Source organism: Doryrhamphus excisus, unplaced genomic scaffold (genome assembly GCF_037039965.1).
Source record: "Doryrhamphus excisus strain RoL-2023G ecotype Guam unplaced genomic scaffold, RoL_Dexc_Guam_v1.1 HiC_scaffold_24, whole genome shotgun sequence".
Classification (NCBI taxonomy): domain Eukaryota; kingdom Metazoa; phylum Chordata; class Actinopteri; order Syngnathiformes; family Syngnathidae; genus Doryrhamphus; species Doryrhamphus excisus.
The window spans coordinates 7035066-7055000 of NW_027621862.1; the positions used below are offsets into that span (position 1 = coordinate 7035066).

The 19935-nt window shown below is 49.0% G+C and overlaps 12 non-coding genes across 12 annotated transcripts; 4 read left to right on the forward strand and 8 right to left on the reverse strand.

The window, feature by feature from the left end:
* Positions 1-6063: 6063 nt before the first annotated feature.
* Positions 6064-6135, reverse strand: trnad-guc (transfer RNA aspartic acid (anticodon GUC)). Its single transcript has one exon. It is a non-coding gene; the product is annotated as a tRNA-Asp (tRNA).
* Positions 6136-7463: 1328 nt separating this feature from the next.
* trnak-cuu (transfer RNA lysine (anticodon CUU)) lies at positions 7464-7536 on the reverse strand. Its single transcript has one exon. It is a non-coding gene; the product is annotated as a tRNA-Lys (tRNA).
* Positions 7537-8060: 524 nt separating this feature from the next.
* On the reverse strand, positions 8061-8142 carry trnas-cga (transfer RNA serine (anticodon CGA)). Its single transcript has one exon. It is a non-coding gene; the product is annotated as a tRNA-Ser (tRNA).
* A 978-nt stretch (positions 8143-9120) lies between these two features.
* On the reverse strand, positions 9121-9194 carry trnan-guu (transfer RNA asparagine (anticodon GUU)). The gene has a single exon. It is a non-coding gene; the product is annotated as a tRNA-Asn (tRNA).
* Positions 9195-9485: 291 nt separating this feature from the next.
* trnak-uuu (transfer RNA lysine (anticodon UUU)) lies at positions 9486-9558 on the forward strand. The gene has a single exon. It is a non-coding gene; the product is annotated as a tRNA-Lys (tRNA).
* Positions 9559-12730: 3172 nt separating this feature from the next.
* Positions 12731-12812, forward strand: trnas-gcu (transfer RNA serine (anticodon GCU)). The gene has a single exon. It is a non-coding gene; the product is annotated as a tRNA-Ser (tRNA).
* A 1246-nt stretch (positions 12813-14058) lies between these two features.
* Positions 14059-14132, reverse strand: trnat-agu (transfer RNA threonine (anticodon AGU)). Its single transcript has one exon. It is a non-coding gene; the product is annotated as a tRNA-Thr (tRNA).
* A 300-nt stretch (positions 14133-14432) lies between these two features.
* On the reverse strand, positions 14433-14503 carry trnag-gcc (transfer RNA glycine (anticodon GCC)). The gene has a single exon. It is a non-coding gene; the product is annotated as a tRNA-Gly (tRNA).
* A 1750-nt stretch (positions 14504-16253) lies between these two features.
* Positions 16254-16327, reverse strand: trnan-guu (transfer RNA asparagine (anticodon GUU)). Its single transcript has one exon. It is a non-coding gene; the product is annotated as a tRNA-Asn (tRNA).
* Positions 16328-16824: 497 nt separating this feature from the next.
* Positions 16825-16897, forward strand: trnak-uuu (transfer RNA lysine (anticodon UUU)). Its single transcript has one exon. It is a non-coding gene; the product is annotated as a tRNA-Lys (tRNA).
* A 2232-nt stretch (positions 16898-19129) lies between these two features.
* trnan-guu (transfer RNA asparagine (anticodon GUU)) lies at positions 19130-19203 on the reverse strand. Its single transcript has one exon. It is a non-coding gene; the product is annotated as a tRNA-Asn (tRNA).
* Positions 19204-19700: 497 nt separating this feature from the next.
* Positions 19701-19773, forward strand: trnak-uuu (transfer RNA lysine (anticodon UUU)). The gene has a single exon. It is a non-coding gene; the product is annotated as a tRNA-Lys (tRNA).
* Positions 19774-19935: the final 162 nt, after the last annotated feature.

The window sequence follows — 19935 nt, forward strand, 5'->3', positions numbered from 1 at the left end:
TAGACCTCCATTGTAGAGAATGCGGGCCGCGAAAGGACAACACCCCAGCCCTCATAACCAACAGTACTCCACCACAAGGTAAACAGCATGGTGGCAACAAATGCCCAGCCAAAGCGTCACAGACAGCATTCCAACCTGTGCGGGGAAACCCATTGGATTTCAAGTCACCGTGACTGCTTGGAAAAGACCAATGGGGCCAGGTGACCCCATTGTCCTAGAACCAAAATTTTGCTGATGTCAAGGATCAGCTGGCAACATGTGCATGGGAGGAAGACACATGGTTTGTGTGAGGGGCTACACAAGTCTTTCCACTTCTAGTTAAAAGCCAGGCACCTCACATCGTTTCCATGAAGTACCAAGGGATTGTCCTGTTGCCCTTGTATTCCCTTGTATTGTCCTTGTATTCCATCCATGTACTAACCAGGCCCGCCCCTGCTTAGCTTCTGAGATCAGACGTTTTCAGGGTCAATCAAGGGGGGCGAAGCCCACATCAGGAGGTTTGCCACCTGTTAGCAGGGTGCCCCACCATCTGAACAGGTGCTCTTTAAATGAGTTTAACAACACCAAAACTGATTTTCTTCTAAACACCACTCTCGACATAACAAAAGGTGAAAAAATATCCTTTACAACTGTTCACCCAGCTCTCTCCATTGACTCTCCCATCATCTTTGTCCTCTCTTTGGAGGGAGAAGAGAAGAGGTCTGGATTGAATCGGAGAGGCATTTTACACAAATCAATCCATGAACCAGGAACTGCCACAGCAAAAGGCCTCAAAGCGGCCCACGCCTGTAAGGCTTCCCTTACAAAGTTCGGGAGGACCCCGAGCACTGGGCTGGGGGGCAACAGACAAAGATTAAATACACCAAAATTATTTAATACACCCAGATCCTTCAGGAAAAACTCCTTCCAGGGAGCCCGACAATCTGGATCCAGAAATTTTCTGAGCATGTTTAGTCTCAGTGCCTGTTTCTTCAAGACTAAATCAATTAAATTCAGACCTCCCTTATCAACATCGTGCGGCTCCTTTTGAGTGTTCTCTGTTGTCAGTGAACCTCACAAGGTCACAGTTTTTTTTTCCTGATCAGGGCACCGTTTTAGGTTGGGTGGATGAGTGATCGAAGGCGCCAGATTAAGGTTCCTTACGCTCAGGAGGCTCTGGTTGAAATCCCACAGCTGGCATTTTCCTGGTCAGCTCCGTTATCCACGACTGGAATGATTTGGCAGCAAAAGACCGTCAGATTGTACAAGACACCTGAACACCTTGAGAAGAAGATTAAGAAAGGTTTTGTTCTAATGAGAAGGGTTTGTTTAACCGGACTGATTGTTGCAACCGCAACCCGACTCGAGGTTCAACGTGACTTTGTGACATACAAAAGAGGAACTCCCCGTCAGGGAATCGAACCCCGGTCTTCCACGTGACAGGGGGAGATACTGTCCACTATACTAATGAGGACTGCTGCTGAGCTGATGTGGTGTCGATTGGCCAAAGGGGAATTCAGAACAGGCTTGTGGCCCATGACCGTTTTCATGGCAGCTGGAGACTTTAACCACTGAAATCCATCCCGCTTATCCTCATCAACGGACTGTATTCCCCACCCGTTACCAGCATGGGGACATTCCAACCCAAGATGGGAACACACTGGACCAGGGACACAGCAACATAGTAGGTGGCAGAAACACAGCTTCACATTGCCCCCACTTTTTGACTCGACTGAAAAAGGACTCTCTTGCTTGGTGCTAACATGATGACCATTAGCATGTTAGCATTTAAGCTAATTTACTCATGTCTCAAGGCAAATAGACACATGGCATGATGTGGGGACACTATGGGACTGCCTTAACACTTTTGGACCTTGAGGCTGTCTTGCTAGTTTTTTTTTTTTTTTACCCCGGACACAGTCTCTTTGAGAGGAGGCTGCGGTCCATCAGGACCAAAACCTCACGCCACAAGAACAGTTTCTTCCCGTCTGCTGTCAGCCTCATCAACAAGGCCCGGAATCCCCCCCCTGACACTGTTCACACCCCACCTCTGCCTCACCCTGCCACTTTGACACTCTATATGACACTCTATTTAACTGAGCGTTAAATTAACGCTCAGTTTGGACTCTTAGGAAAAACAATCAGACTGCACTTCCGGAATAACAAACAAAAAACAGACTGCGTACATATATTTATACTGCATTCTGTATATTTTGTATTTTCATTTTTTAATCGATGTGTCTGCACCTACTTCACCAAAACAAATCCCCAGTCGAGGTCAGCAGTCCCCGTCTCCACTTTAAACAGTGTGGACTGGGCACTGCTTCCCTTTTCGGAGGCGCCGGACGGTTTGCCAGAACCCCTTCGAGGCCGACCGAAAGTCGTGCTCCATGGCCTCACCGAATTCCTCCCACACCTGGGTTTTTGCCTGGACAAGTGCCGAAGCCGCGAACCGTTTGGCCTGACAGTACCTGTCAGCTGCTTCCGGAGTCCCACAAGCCATCAGTGCTGGATAGGACTCCTTCTTCAGCTGACCTCTGGCGTCCATCATCGGGTTCGGGGCCTGCCGCCACGACTGGCACCGACCGCCAGTCTGCCGCCTCAGCAATGGAGGCACGGAATATGGCCCATTCGGACTTAATATCCCTGTCCTCCCCCGGGATGCAGGTGAAGCTCTGCCATAGGTGAGAGTTGAAGACTCGATGAACGGGAGACTCTGCCAGATGTTCCCAGCACACCCTCACTACTCGTTTGGGTCTACCAGGTCTGTCCAGCATCCTCCCTCGCCATCTAACCCAACTCATCACCGGGTGGTGATCAGTTGACAGCTCAGCCCCTCTCTTCACCCGCCTGTCCAGAACATGCGGACGCAAGTCTGATGACACGACTACAATGTCGATCATAGACCTGCAGCCTAGGGTGTCCTGGTGCCAAGTGCACTTATGGACATCCCTATGTTCGAACATGGTGTTAGTTATGGACAAACTGTGGTTCGCACAGAAGTCCAATAACATCACACCTCCCGGGTTCAGATCAGGGAGGCCGTTCCTCCCAATCACGGCCCTCCAGGTCACACTGTCATTGCCCACATGGACGTTGAAGTCTCCCAGTAGAACGACAGAGTCACCAGGACTCCAAAAAGACCGGGTACTCCGAACTGCCGTTTGGCGCGTACGCACAAATGACAGTTAGGACCTTTTCCCCAGCCCGAAGGCGTAGAGAAATTACCCTCTCGTTCACCGGGGCTGACTCCAACACAGAGGCACCAAGCCGGGGGTCTATTGATAAGCCTACACCAGCTCACTGCCTCTCCCCTGCAGCAACTCCAGAGTAGAACAAGGTCCAGTCCCTCTCAAGGAGTTTGGTTCCGGAACCCAAACTGTGCGTCGAGGTGAGTCCGACTATGTCTAGTCGGAATATCTCAACCTCTTGCACAAGTTCAGGTTCCTTTCCCACCAGAGAAGTGACATTTCATGTCCCAAGAACCAGTTTTTGGCCACCGAAGACCAGGTCACCCATGCACCCGCCCTTGACCGCCACCCAACACATAATGCACCGGACCCTTATGCTTGCCCCCGCAGGTGGTGGGTCTACGAGGGGGAGATCCCATGTGGCTGAGGGTGAAGGCCCGATCACCAGGCGCTCACCTGCGAGCCCCTCCCCCGGGCCTGGCTCCAGGGTGAGGCCCCGGTATCCCACATCTGGGCGAGGTACGGTTCCTCCTCCTCTGTCACCTCCTCAGTGGCAAAGCTTCGGGGTGGACAAGTTCCGCCCGGAATTCCTCAAGGCTCTGGATGTTGAGGGACTGTCTTGGCTGGCACGTCTCTTCAACATTGCGTGGAAGCCGAGAACAGTATCTTTGGATTGGCAGACCGGGGTGGTGGTCCCCCTTTTCAAGAAGGGTGACCGGAGTGGGTGTTCCAACTATAGGGGGATCACACTCCTCAGCCTCCCTGGGAAAGTCTATTCCAGGGTGCTGTAGAGAAGGGTACGACCGTTGGTCGAACCTCTGTTACAAGAGGTCCAATGCGGTTTTCGTCCTGGTCATGGAACACTGGACCAGCTCTACACCCTCACGAGGGTGCTGGAGGGTGTATGGGAGTTTGCCCAACCAGTCCACATGTACTTTGCGGATCTGGAAAAGGCATTCGACCGTGTCCCTCGTGGCGTACTTTGGCGGGGATTGGTGGCGCGCTGCTACGTGCTATCTGGTCCTTGTACAAACGGGGCAGGAGTCTGGTTGGCATTGTCAGTAGTAAGTCAAGCCTGTTTCCGGTAAACGTTGGCCTCCGCTAAGGCTGCCCTTTGTCACCGATTCTGTTCACAGTTTTCATGGACAGAATTTCTAGGCGCAGCCAAGGTGTTGAGGGAATCTGTTTCAGGGGCCTTAGAATCTCATCTCTGCTATTTGCAGATGATGTGGTTCTTATGGCCTCTACGGGCTGTCACCTTCAGCGCTTACTGGGACGGTTTGCATCTGAGTGTGAAGCGTCTGGGATGAGACTCAGTACCTCCAAATCAGAGGCCATGGTGCTCAGTCGTAAAAGAGTGGAGTGCTCCCTCCGGGTTGGGAATGAGGTCCTACCCCAGGTGGAGGAGTTTAGGTATCTCGGGGTCTTGTTCACGAGTGAGGGAAAGTGGGAGCGTGAGGTCGACAGACGGATCGGTGCAGCCTCGGCAGTAATGCGGTCAATGTAACGGACCGTCGTGGTTAAAAAAGCTCTCAATTTACCGGTCGATCTATGTTCCCACCCTCACCTATGGTCATGAGCTTTGGGTCATGACCGAAAGAATGACATCTCGGACGCAGGCGGCTGAAATGAGTTTCCTCCGTAGGGTAGCTGGACTCACCCTAAGAGATAGGGTGAGGAGCTCAGTCATCCGGGAGGGCTCAGAGTAGAGCCGCTTCTCCTTCACATCGAGAGGAGTCAGTTGAGGTGGCTCGGGCATCTAGTCTGGATGCCTCCCGGACGCCTCCCTGGTGAGGTGTTCCGGGCATACCCAGCCGGGAAAAGGCCCCGGGGCAGACCTAGGACACGCTGGAGGGATTATGTCTCACAGCTGGCCTGGGAACACCTTGGTGTCCTCCCGGTGGAGCTGGAGGAGGTGGCCGGGGACCGGGAAATCTGGGCTTCCCTACTAAGACTGCTGCCCCCCGCGACCTGGACCTGGATAAGCGGAGGAAAATGGATGGATGGATGGACTTGTATACTAAAATGAGATGGAGATAATTGCAATATTTGTCGGAATAGTTCTGGAACAAATGGTGGAAGGAGTATCTGACCAACATTGCTCTGAGACAAAGAGGGCATACGCCAAGAAGAAACATGCAAGTTGGAGATGTGGTGATCGTCAAAGAGGAGGAGGTTCCCCGAAACGAACGGAAACTGGCTGGGATTCTTCAAGTCCATGAGAGTGACAATGGACAAGTGAGGACAGTTGCGGTGTTTCACGATGCTTCAATGTCCCGCAATGGCGTGTGAATGCACTCAAGAGCAATAAATGCATCGAGAACAGCAGTAAAGGAAGCGTGAACTCTTTACTGGACCAGGTCAGCTAAGTAACAAAGACAATACATCTGCAAGCTCTTCAAAGGACACGTAAAGAGCAAAGCCATAGCAGAGGATGGTTTCGATCCATCGACCTCTGGGTTATGGGCCCAGCACGCTACCGCTGCGCCACTCTGCTGTCGACGTGTGTACAAGTACCCTACTTTGTGCGCCTTCTTTTGAGTGTCCTCTGTTGTCAGTGAACCTCACAAGGTCACAGTTTTTTTTTTCCTGATCAGGGCACCGTTTTAGGTTGGGTGGATGAGTGATCGAAGGCGCCAGATTAAGGTTCCTTACGCTAAGGAGGTTCTGATTGAAATCCCACAGCTGGCATTTTCCTGGTCAGCTCCGTTATCCACGACTGGAATGATTTGGCAGCAAAAGACCGTCAGATTGTACAAGACACCTGAACACCTTGAGAAGAAGATTAAGAAAGGTTTTGTTCTAATGAGAAGGGTTTGTTTAACCGGACTGGTTGTTGCAACCGCAACCCGACTTGAGGTTCAACGTGACATTGTGACATACAAAAGAGGAACTCCCCGTCGGGGAATCGAACCCCGGTCTTCCACGTGACAGGCGGAGATACTGTCCACTATACTAACGAGGACTGCTGCTGAGCTGATGTAGTGTCGATTGGCCAAAGGGGAATTCAGAACAGGCTCGAGGCCCATGACCGTTTTCATGGTAGCTGGAGACTTTAACCACTGAAATCCATCCCGCTTATCCTCATCAACGGACTGTATTCCCCACCCGTTACCAGCATGGGGACATTCCAACCCAAGATGGGAACACACTGGACCAGGGACACAGCAACATAGTAGGTGGCACAGACACAGCTTCACATTGCCCCCACTTTTAGACCCGACTGAAAAAGGACTCTCTTGCTTGGTGCTAACATGATGACCATTAGCATGTTAGCATTTAAGCTAATTTACTCATGTCTCAAGGCAAATAGACACATGGCATGATGTGGGGACACTATGGGACTGCCTTAACAGTTTTGGACCTTGAGGCTGTCTTGCTAGTTTTTTTTTTTTTTTTACCCCGGACACAGTCTCTTTGAGAGGAGGCTGCGGTCCATCAGGACCAAAACCTCACGCCACAAGAACAGTTTCTTCCCGTCTGCTGTCAGCCTCATCAACAAGGCCCGGAATCCCCCCCCCGACACTGTTCACACCCCACCTCTGCCTCACCCTGCCACTTTGACACTCTATATGCGTTAAATTAACGCTCAGTTTGGACTCTTAGGAAAAACAATCAGACTGCACTTCCGGAATAACAAACAAAAAACAGACTGCGTACATATATTTATACTGCATTCTGTATATTTTGTATTTTCATTTTTTAGTCGATGTGTCTGCACCTACTTCACCAAAACAAATCCCCAGTCGAGGTCAGCAGGCCCCGTCTCCACTGTAAACAGTGTGGACTGGGCACTGCTTCCCTTTTCGGAGGCGCCGGACGGTTTGCCAGAACCCCTTCGAGGCCGACCGAAAGTCGTACTCCATGGCCTCACCGAATTCCTCCCACACCCGAGTTTTTGCCTGGACAAGCGCCGAAGCCGCGAACCGTTTGGCCTGACAGTACCTGTCAGCTGCTTCCGGAGTCCCACAAGCCATCAATGCTTGATAGGACTCCTTCTTCAGCTTGACGGCGGCCCTGACCTCTGGTGTCCACCATCGGGTTCGCTGCCTGCCGCCACGACTGGCACCGACCGCCTTGCGGCCGCAGCTCCGGTCAGCCGCCTCAGCAATGGAGGCACGGAATATGGCCCATTCGGACTCAATATCCCGGGTCCTCCCCCGGGATGCAGGTGAAGCTCTGCCAGAGGTGAGAGTTGAAGACTCGACGAACGGGAGACTCTGCCAGACGTTCCCAGCACACCCTCACTACTCATTTGGGTCAACCAGGTCTGTATCACCAAAAGAGCTGAACCGCCCAATGTGGGGCTCAAACCCACGACCCTGAGATTAAGAGTCTCATGCTCTCCCGACTGAGCTAACCGGGCCTTTTTCGGCCAAGATATCACTTTTTAATTTTTTTTAATTGATGTGGTCTTCTTTGATCAATTCCACAGCCAACCTAGTTTCTCAGGGAACAAAGGAGCGAGAGGTTCAGTCATAGCTGAGAACTTTGGAAGTGTAGTCATCTTAACCCTCCCGTTATGTTCATTTGTCAGGAACAGCCATGATGTTCCCGGGTCAGTTTGCATGCTTATTTATCTGAAAGAGGTCCAAAACCAAAAAAAATCCCCACAAGCATTGTTAGTTGTTCACTACTAACTCCATTACTAACTATTCTATCAATGTTTAGTGCAATGGTGTACCTTACCTCTCACAGGTAATGGTTTAATTAATTTTAATTGATTAATTAATGGCACAGCGGTCTAGTGGTTAGTGCGCAGACCTCACAGCAAGGAGACCAGGGTTCAATTCCACCCTCGGCCATCTTTGTGTGGAGTTTGCATGTTCTCCCTGTGCATGCGTGGGTTTTCTCCGGGTACTCCGGTTTCCTCCCACCTACCAACCAAAGCGTCACAGACAGGATTCGAACCTGTGCGGGGAAACCCCATTGGATTTCGAGTCCAACGCCTTAACCTCTCGGCCACTGTGACCGCTTGGAAAAGACCAATGGGGGCAGGTGACCCCATTGTCCTAGAACCAAAATTTTGCTGATGTCAAGGATCACCTGGCAACATGTGCATGGGAGGAAGACACATGGTTTGTGTGAGGGGCTACACAAGTCTTTCCACTTCTAGTTAAAAGGCAGGCACCTCACATCGTTTCCATAAAGTACCAAGGGATTGTCCTGTTGCCCTTGTATTTTGTGGGCAAAAAGGAGGCGTTTGCAAGTGGACCTCAGACCCTATCACTGGTCACCTGAACAGGGACTTGAATCCCGGACACTCAGATCAAAAGTCTAATGTTCAGGTGACTGGCTCAAACTTTGTCTTGTCTGACCACTCTTTTGTCCAGAAGATATTTGGCCAAAGTGGTCTGTTTTCTTAAACCTGCAAATGTCCAAATACACAAGGGCATTGTCTTTGTAGGGAGCATTGCAGTACATGTGACATGTATACTACATATGACATCAGAAATGATGGGTATTTATTCAACAGAACAAGAACAACATTTCTTTTAAATAACAGCATAGGAGCTGATGAAACACAGAGAAGGCACTGCTGGGATTTGAACCCAGGATCTCCTGTTTACTAGACATGTCTGTCAAAAAATCACAACAGTATACAGTGTCTTCTCTTACGGGCCGCTGCTTACCAGTTGATGGGGTTTGACTTGATTCCTTTTAACATAAAAGCATTCCATCATCTCTTAATATATAATCCTGGCTGGCGCTTTTGCAAAAGCTAATATTTTCATGCAGAGCTTCTGTGTTTCACCAGACCTTTGCAGAAACAAACTGAAATCTGCGACTTGATCAACCTAACTTCTGATCAAATGTGTTGGACCATGGAAGCTGTAATGTGCTTTTGAAAAGTCATTGACACACAGTTTGCCAATTGGGACCCACACAAGTGCTGTGCGAGAGTGGAGCGCAAACATGAATGAACAGTGACACTGATGCTTCCAGAGAACATCCCTGGGTGGGCTCGAACCACCAGCCTCCCGGTTAACAGCCGAGCGCGCTGACCGATTGCGCCGCAGAGACTCACACCCTGCCAACTTCTGTTCACATACTAACGCATGCTATGCTTCCAGCATGCCCTTTGTTTTGGATGGGACTCGCACCTTCTGGTGTAACAATCGAGGCATTGCAAACCAGGACACCAGCTTTACTCTTTGATTAACGCAAAAGAAGAAGGGAAGATAAGGGATAGGGAGGAGAGGGGAAAGATGCGAACGCCTTTGTTGAGAGCCAGAGAAGAAGCGCTCATCTCTGCAAGGTCAAGTACAGTATGCCAGAAGATTTTACATTGTGAGTTGTCCTGAGTCAACAAAGGCCTGGATAGCTCAGTTGGTAGAGCATCAGACTTTTAATCTGAGGGTCCAGGGTTCAAGTCCCTGTTCAGGCGGTGAAGGTAGGCCCCTTCCCTGAAATGTTAAACCTACTTCCTTTATCCTCCTTCTGTGGTCAAGTACAGTATGCCAGAAGATTTCTGCTCCTTCATCCTCAAAACCGAGAAGGCCAAGGAGATGACCGTGCACACAAGGAATAACGTGTTTAAGTAACCCTTTTCGACCAAGCAACATTGCGATCTTCCAGGACTGTGGGTAAACGCCATTCTCAATAATTCTGTATAATTGAAGATACAGTACGAGACAGGCACTTTGACCAGCTTAGCCACAGCGCCAGCTGTGCATCTGGCACCAACACAAAAACAGTTCGCCAATGGGGAAAAATGTTCATACAAGGGAGGGAGTCCAAAGTCCAACACGTGTGAATTGAGAGTCCCTGGGTGGGCTCGAACCACCAACCTCTCAGTTAGCAGCCAAACGCGCTGACCAATTGCGTGACAGAGACTACAACAGCACACAAGGAATAACTTGTTTAAGTAAACCTTTTCGACCTAGGACCTTTGCGATCTTCCGGGACTGTGGGTAAACACCATTGTCAATAATTAAATTGAAGATATGGCATATGGGCTCCTGAATCAACTTTGCTGCCGCCCTCAGTAACCTCCCAACCAAATTATAAATACCACATGGCTCATCGCTTTTAATGGAATGCAACAGTTTTCCTACCTCATCTACACTTACCCTCTTAAATTGAAAACTACGCAGTTTATCCTACATTGTCTTGTTCTTTATAATAGAATCTGACAGTCTACCGTCAACATCTATCATCTGATCTCTAATCAAATTTACTTTATTGATAAAAAATTGAGAAATATTTGCCAATTTGGACAATTGTCAATCTGCCCCCACTTTGGACACATCGTCGTGTTTCATTGTTTGGCAACTGCTTTGTGACTTCGCCTGTCCCCTTAAAAATCCCTTCCTTCAGGTTTCCATAGTGTTGTGGTTGTCACGTTTGCCGAACAGGCAAAAGGTCCCTCGTTAATTTCACAGCCAACCAAGGTAGGAATTGTGGTCATACAAGAAGGGGGTTTGTTTTTTTGTATTTCGAATAAAATGTTTTCTGCATTTTGAACAATTTTCCACAGGAAAGACATCTTTCAGATGTATCAACAAAAGAGTTGAACTGCCCAATATGGGGCTCGAACCCAAGACCCTGAGAGTAAGACTCTCATGCCCTACCGACTGAGCCAAACAGGCTTTTTTCAGCTGCAGATATAATTTTTTGTTTTTCTTTTTTATCGATGTGGCCACCTTGATGTTTGATCAATTCCACAGACAACCTTGTTTCTCAGGGAACAGAAGGAGCGAGACTTTCAGTCATCAGTAGTTCTACAAACTCCGACTCAGGCCACATCTTTGTACCCGACATTTCCAATTTATGATGATGAATTTAGGATTTATGATCACTCTGCAACTGCCTCTGAACAGACACCCATGTCCACCCTCTCTTGGGGAACATTTGACTCGACTCAATTAAATGACACACTCAAACCAAAAGACCATAGTTGGAATCCTCCCAACCCCGTTGGCACATCATGTCCCCACCCCGAGGTTATCAAACTCGCTCCCAAGGAAATGTTGGAACTTGGCAAAGCATTAAGAATGGCAAGAAGTAGGATTAAGAATCCTACTTCTTGCCAAAAGCCTACCCTATGGTAGAAGATAAGATATGCCTTTATTCGTCCCTCAGTGGGGAAATGCAAGGTCCCGCAAGTTCCGCAACAGCAGGGGGAGTACTTCAGTATGTTTACAGACCATGGACTCCTCCTAAATTTAGATACATAGCCTTATCCATGCCAAAACCACACAACAACCTCGACCAAATCCTGACTGACATATGTAACTGACTTGGTACATAATCACCGTCTCAACGGAACTGAATTAGCCCAACTGTTGACATTGACCACAGGCTCCAAGTATGGTGCTTTTTGTACGGCCATTTAGCCAATTCTGCCAAAGGGGAATTCAGAACACCCTCGTGGCCCATTACCATTTTGATGGTACCTGGCGACTTCAACCAGTGAACTCCACTGTACCGCTTATCCTCATCAACGGACTGTAATCCCCACCCTTTACCAGCATGGGGACATTCCAACCCAAAATGAGAACACACTGGACCAGGTACACAGCAACATAGTGCATGGCACAGACACAGCTTCACCCTACCCCCACTTTTAGCCCAGACTGAAAAAGCAGAGAAACCCCTTTGCAGCTGAAATTGCTCAGTTGGGAGAGCGTTGGACTGACTATCTAATGGTCCCTGGTTCAATCCCAATTTTCAGCACAATTGCTGTTTACATTGTGAGTTGGCAAATAGTTTGTAAAGGGGTGACTTTGTTCTCTTGATTTCATCAACATCGATCACGACAACACAGCCAATTACATATTAAGACCAGACAAGTGCTGTTGGGAGGTGACATACAGAATCCTGATGCATATCATGTTACAATCAGACACAAACAGGATGTAGGACCAGACCTTGAGTTCGCAAAAATGTTCACAGCATTAGGTCTGCAAAGTGTTCAGCTGATGCACATTTACTGGAAAGGAAAATGGGCTCTTGTCACGGTAGCCGTGCCGACACAAGCTAAAATGTTTCTCCCGCCAGGACAACACCCACATGAAATTCAAGCTTTGCTCGCAGACGAAAAAGAACCAGCTGGAATGAGCAATCTGCACCTCCAAGTCTGAGTTTATGGTTCTTGCCCAGAAAAGCATAGCTCACAGCCGTAATTGTATAGTGGTTCCTACTCTTTGTTGTGGCCGCAGCAACCCCGGCCGATTCAGGGTCATGGCAGGTGTGTGTTGCTTTTGTAATTGTATTGTCTGAAAAGACAAGATTGTCTGTCCACTTGAAGTGTGGTGATGTAAAAATACACTAGTTTTGACCACACCTGTATTTTAGTAAACATTATTAGCATGCAATGAATCAAAGTATAAGGTACGATGTCGGAGATCAAGAACGCTTTTGTTGGGAAAAAAAGCCATAACATATCATTTCGACAATACGGGTATCAAACCCGCTATTTCTTGCATGTAGAGCAAGAACTCTAGCCTTTGAGTTAAACCCCCCCGCTGCACAAGAAGGCTGCCACAATTTCTGCAACACCAAAACACTAATTAAGATCTGTCATTTTGAGTCAGCAAGACCATGTCCACAAAGGAGATGAGGTGACCGAGAGGTTAAGGTGATGGACTGCTAATCCATTGTGTTCTGCATGCATGGGTTCGAATCCCATCCTCATCGGACTATACTAATGCACCAGTTTTGACACCACCTGTGTTTTTAGGAAACATCATTAGAATGCAATTAATCCAAGTATCCGGTACGATGTGGGAGATTGAGAATGCTTTTTTGGCAAGAAAAAGGCATACTATAACATTTGGAGAATGCAGGCATCGATTCCACTTCATCTCACATGCGAAGTGAGCGCTCTTGTATGAGCGCGTCATACAAGAATGGGATTTGTTTTTGTGTACTTCGAATGAAATGTTTTCCGCATGTTGCAGAATTTTCCACAGGAAAGAATTCTTTAAGATGTATCACCAAAAGAGCTGAACCGCCCAATGTGGGGCTCGAACCCACGACCCGGAGATTAAGAGTCTCATGCGCTCCCGACTGAGCTAACCGGGCCTTTTTCGGGCAAGATATCACTTTTTAGTTTTTTTTCAATTGATGTGGTCTTCTTGATGTTTGATCAATTCCACACCCAACCTAGTTCCTCAGGGAACAAAGGAGCGAGAGGTTCAGTCATAGCTGAGAACTTTGGAAGTGTAGTCATCTTAACCCTCCTGTTATGTTCATTTGTCAGGAACAGCCATGATGTTCCCGGGTCAGTTTGCATGCTTATTTATCTGAAAGATGTCCAAAACCAAAAAAATCCCCACAAGCATTGTTAGTTATTCACTACTAACTCCATTACTAACTATTCTATCAATGTTTAGTGCAATGGTGTACCTTACCTCTCACAGGTAATGGTTTAATTCATTTTAATTAATTAATTAATTAAATTAATCAGAGGCATCATGACAAGTCTGCATCAAAACATTATCTGAAATCCTGTGGCAGGTTTCGGGCATTGATTCCTAATTCAGTTGCCATCCCTGATAGATGGTAATGGTAATGGTAATCATGCCGACGTCATCTGACGTCTGTGTCGCATCCTGATTGGCTGGCAGCAAATGTCAACGACACGAGCGCGGCCCCCGCTTGGCAAGTGAGAATTCTACCACTGAACCACCAATGCCACGTGGGGACACACTGTAAGAGAAAAAAATTCAACTGTCAAGTGGATGAGCCTCTGCAAAGTGGCGCTGAATGACAACACATCACAATGTCATACTCTTTGGATTCAAGCACCTTCTGGCGTAATGGGATCCACAACAATCACGTCAGCTGTGGATGCAACGCCAATTCGTTCTTGAAGGGCAAGTGACAAAACAAAGTACATGGTTCAGAAATCAGCTGCCAAAGTTTCACTGACCAAGCACCCAGGCACTGCTGGGATTTGAACCCAGGATCTTCTGTTTACTAAACAGGCACTTTGACCAGCTTAGCCACAGCGCCAGCAGTGCATCTGGCACCAACACAAAAACAGTTTGCCAATGGGGAAAAATGTTCATACAAGGAAGGGAGTCCAAAGTCCTACACGTGTGGATTGAGAGTCCCTGGGTGGGCTCGAACCACCAACCTCTCAGTTAACAGCCAAACGTGCTGACCAATTGCGTGACAGAGACTACAACAGCATGACTGCAGTAAGGTTTCAATAAGTGCTGTCCACCTTAACTCTCGGGTGGTCCTAAGTACCTAAGAGCCTTTGTACTTTTTCAACATGAGCTTTAAAGAAAGGTATAAGCTGAGATATACTGCATTGGCCGGGAATCGGACCCGGGCCTCCCGCTTGGCAAGCGAGAATTCTACCACTGAACCACCAATGCCACGTTGGGAAACACTGTCGGAGAACAAATTAAATTGTCGAGTGGATGTGCCTCTGCAAAGTGGCGCTAAATGACAAAACATCACAACACACGCACAGGATGCCAGGGGAGGCCGAGTACTAACAGAGCTGAGCGAGAGGGCATAAGAAAAAAATTTGTGACCTTGTGGTGGTTACCCGACAGCACCAAGGATATGGTGCACGTCTGATGCGCAATGCATGCCAGATGATGTTCATCTAGCGAGCAGACATTCTTGTGGGGGACAAGCTCAACTGTAGGAATGTTAAGAGAACTGACCAGTCCGCTATCAATGAAGTTCTCGTCCGCCCCAGAGTCAATTAATGCTGTGGTAGGAGAAGCTTCCCCCGCCCAGGATATCGTACCTTCCACCTGAAGTCGGCCCACCAAAGCGGATGACGCAGCCGGTGTGGTTGGAGCGGGCAGTGCCAGCAGCTGGGGAATATCCCTGGTGGAGGAAGAGCATTGGCGTGCTGGGCGAACTGGACCGCGGGAAATTGTGTGTAGGACTCCCACAGTACAGGCACAGCCACAGGCGTAGACGGTGACTCCTCTCCGCTGACGAAAGGCGACTGGCTCCCAGTTGCATGGGGACGACACTCCCGACGTCGTCAGACGGCGCTCCACTGCTGGAGCAGGGAGGGAGGAGTGGTGCCGGAAGAGCCCCGGGAGGTGGGATTTGGAGCCGACGTGTGGGTCGGAGCGGCTCCGCCCGATACGCGTTTCGTAGCGCCTTGTCATTCCAGCAGCTCTCTGCCGCTATCCCGGTTAGCTCAGTTGGTCAGCGTGTGGTGCTAATAACGCCAAGGTCATGGGTTCAACCCCTCGTACTGGCCACTCTTCTTTATGTGCTCCAGGAACAACAAAACGGCGACAACCCACTTGCCCCCATATCCAACATCACACCACCCACCTGTGAAACACCCTCGACAAGGCCGCTGAAAACAGCATGTCAAAAGCAGAGTGGCAACAAACCTCTCGGCCACCGAGACTGCAAGAAGCAGATCAATGGGGACAGTGGACCCCATTATCCTCTACCCAAAATTTAGACCACCATTGTAGAGAACACGGGCCGCGAAAGGACAACACCCCAGCCCTCATAACCAACAGTACTCCACCACAAGGTAAACAGCATGGCCAACCAAAGCGTCACAACCCCATTGGATTTCAAGTCCAACGCCTTAACCTCTCGGCCACCGTGACTGCTTGGAAAAGACCAATGGGGGCAGGTGACCCCATTGTCCTAGAACCAAAATGTTGCTGATGTCAAGGATCAGCTGGCAACATGTGCATGGGAGGAAGACACATGGTTTGTGTGAGGGGCTACACAAGTCTTTCCACTTCTAGTTAAAAGCCAGGCACCTCACATCGTTTCCATAAAGTACCAAGGGATTGTCCTGTTGCCCTTGTATTTTGTGGGCAAAAAGGAGGCGTTTGCAAGTGGACCTCAGACCCTATCACTGGTCACCTGAACAGGGACTTGAATCCCGGACACTCAGATCAAAAGTCTAATGTTCAGTTGACTGGCTCAAACTTAGTCTTGTCTGACCACTCTTTTGTCCAGAAGATATTTGGCTAATGTGGTCTGATTTCTTAAACCTGCAAATGTCCAAATACACAAGGGTATTGTCTTTGTAGGGCGCATTGACACACAGTTTGCCAATTGGGAACCACACAAGTGCTGTGCAAGAGTGGAGCGCAAACATGAATAAACACTGACGCACCCAGAGAACGTCCCTGGGTGGGCTCGAACCACCAGCCTCCCGGTTAACAGCCGAGCGCGCTGACCGATTGCGCCACAGAGACTCACACCCTGCCAACTTCTGTTCAGTTGAAGCCATACTAACGCATGCTATGCTTCCAGCATGCCCTTTGTTTTGGATGTGACTCGCACCTTCTGGTGTAACAATCAAACAACATTGCAAACCAGGACACCAGCTTTACTCTTTGATGAACGCAAAGTATTTTTGGGTACAATCCAGGGGTCTTGTGCTCTCACGGAAATGGCTCTGTCCTTTTTCAACATGAGTTGAGGCGAAATGTATTAAAATGGACAGACTGCATTGGTCACTCAAGCAGAATTTCTCAGTTTGCCAATTTCAGACTGCGTGACAAAGAATCAAGTCAAACTCCATCGACAGGATGGACAGGGGACAACAAAGCAGGGAAGATAAGGGATAGGGAGGAGAGGGGAAAGATGCGACCGCTTTTGTTGAGAGCCAGAGAAGAAGCTCTCCTCTCTGCAAGGTCAAGTACAGTATGCCAGAAGATTTGACCTCGTGAGTTGCCCTCATTCAACAAAGGCCTGGATAGCTCAGTTGGTAGAGCATCAGACTTTTAATCTGAGGGTCCAGGGTTCAAGTCCCTGTTCAGGCAGGTGAAGGGAGGCCCCTTCCCTGAAATGTTACACCTCCTTCTGTGGTCAAGTACAGTACGCCAGAAGATTTCTGCTCCTTCATCCTCAACACCGAGAAGGCCAAGGAGATGGCCGTGCACACAAGGAGTAACTTGTTTAAGTAAACCTTTTCGACCTAGCACCTTTGCGATGTTCCAGGACTGTGGATAAACGCCATTGTCAATAATTAAATTATTAAATTAAATTATCGAACCACTAACCTCTCAGTTAACAGCCAAACGTGCTGACCAATTGCGTGACAGAGACTACAACAGCATGACTGCAGTAAGGTTTCAATAATTGCTGTCCACCTTAACTCTCGGGTGGTCCGGTCTGTTACGTTTCAGGTGTCATTCTGAATTCTGCCCTTTCGCAGGAAAAGAGCCTTTGTACTTTTTCAACATGAGCTCTAAAGAAAGGTATAAGCTGAGATATACTGCATTGGCCGGGAATCGGACCCGGGCTTCCCGCTTGGCAATCGAGAATTCTACCACAGAACCACCAATGCCACGTTGGGAAACACTGTCGGAGAACAAATTAAATTGTCGAGTGGATGTGCCTCTGCAAAGTGGCGCTAAATGACAAAACATCACAACACACGCACAGGATGCCAGGGGAGGCCGAGTACTAACAGAGCTGAGCGAGAGGGCATAAGAAAAAAATTTGTGACCTTGTGGTGGTTACCCGACAGCACCAAGGATATGGTGCACGTCTGATGCGCAATGCATGCCAGATGATGTTCATCTAGCGAGCAGACATTCTTGTGGGGGACAAGCTCAACTGTAGGAATGTTAAGAGAACTGACCAGTCCGCTATCAATGAAGTTCTCGTCCGCCCCAGAGTCAATTAATGCTGTGGTAGGAGAAGCTTCCCCCGCCCAGGATATCGTACCTTCCACCTGAAGTCGGCCCACCAAAGCGGATGACGCAGCCGGTGTGGTTGGAGCGGGCAGTGCCAGCAGCTGGGGAATATCCCTGGTGGAGGAAGAGCATTGGCGTGCTGGGCGAACTGGACCGCGGGAAATTGTGTGTAGGACTCCCACAGTACAGGCACAGCCACAGGCGTAGACGGTGACTCCTCTCCGCTGACGAAAGGCGACTGGCTCCCAGTTGCATGGGGACGACACTCCCGACGTCGTCAGACGGCGCTCCACTGCTGGAGCAGGGAGGGAGGAGTGGTGCCGGAAGAGCCCCGGGAGGTGGGATTTGGAGCCGACGTGTGGGTCGGAGCGGCTCCGCCCGATACGCGTTTCGTAGCGCCTTGTCATTCCAGCAGCTCTCTGCCGCTATCCCGGTTAGCTCAGTTGGTCAGCGTGTGGTGCTAATAACGCCAAGGTCATGGGTTCAACCCCTCGTACTGGCCACTCTTCTTTATGTGCTCCAGGAACAACAAAACGGCGACAACCCACTTGCCCCCATATCCAACATCACACCACCCACCTGTGAAACACCCTCGACAAGGCCGCTGAAAACAGCATGTCAAAAGCAGAGTGGCAACAAACCTCTCGGCCACCGAGACTGCAAGAAGCAGATCAATGGGGACAGTGGACCCCATTATCCTCTACCCAAAATTTAGACCACCATTGTAGAGAACACGGGCCGCGAAAGGACAACACCCCAGCCCTCATAACCAACAGTACTCCACCACAAGGTAAACAGCATGGCCAACCAAAGCGTCACAACCCCATTGGATTTCAAGTCCAACGCCTTAACCTCTCGGCCACCGTGACTGCTTGGAAAAGACCAATGGGGGCAGGTGACCCCATTGTCCTAGAAATGTTGCTGATGTCAAGGATCAGCTGGCAACATGTGCATGGGAGGAAGACACATGGTTTGTGTGAGGGGCTACACAAGTCTTTCCACTTCTAGTTAAAAGCCAGGCACCTCACATCGTTTCCATAAAGTACCAAGGGATTGTCCTGTTGCCCTTGTATTTTGTGGGCAAAAAGGAGGCGTTTGCAAGTGGACCTCAGACCCTATCACTGGTCACCTGAACAGGGACTTGAATCCCGGACACTCAGATCAAAAGTCTAATGTTCAGTTGACTGGCTCAAACTTAGTCTTGTCTGACCACTCTTTTGTCCAGAAGATATTTGGCTAATGTGGTCTGATTTCTTAAACCTGCAAATGTCCAAATACACAAGGGTATTGTCTTTGCTGTGCAAGAGTGGAGCGCAAACATGAATGAACACTGACACTGATGCACTCAGAGAACATCCCTGGGTGGGCTCGAACCACCAGCCTCCCGGTTAACAGCCGAGCGCGCTGACCGATTGCGCCACAGAGACTCACACCCTGCCAACTTCTGTTCAGTTGAAGCCATACTAACGCATGCTATGCTTCCAGCATGCCCTTTGTTTTGGATGTGACTCGCACCTTCTGGTGTAACAATCAAACAACATTGCAAACCAGGACACCAGCTTTACTCTTTGATGAACGCAAAGTATTTTTGGGTACAATCCAGGGGTCTTGTGCTCTCACGGAAATGGCTCTGTCCTTTTTCAACATGAGTTGAGACGAAATGTATTAAAATGGACAGACTGCATTGGTCACTCAAGCAGAATTTCTCAGTTTGCCAATTTCAGACTGCGTGACAAAGAATCAAGTCAAACTCCATCGACAGGATGGACAGGGGACAACAAAGCAGGGAAGATAAGGGATAGGGAGGAGAGGGGAAAGATGCGACCGCTTTTGTTGAGAGCCAGAGAAGAAGCTCTCCTCTCTGCAAGGTCAAGTACAGTATGCCAGAAGATTTGACCTCGTGAGTTGTCCTCATTCAACAAAGGCCTGGATAGCTCAGTTGGTAGAGCATCAGACTTTTAATCTGAGGGTCCAGGGTTCAAGTCCCTGTTCAGGCAGGTGAAGGGAGGCCCCTTCCCTGAAATGTTAAAACCTACTTCCTTTATCCTCCTTCTGTGGTCAAGTACAGTACGCCAGAAGATTTCTGCTCCTTCATCCTCAACACCGAGAAGGCCAAGGAGATGGCCGTGCACACAAGGAGTAACTTGTTTAAGTAAACC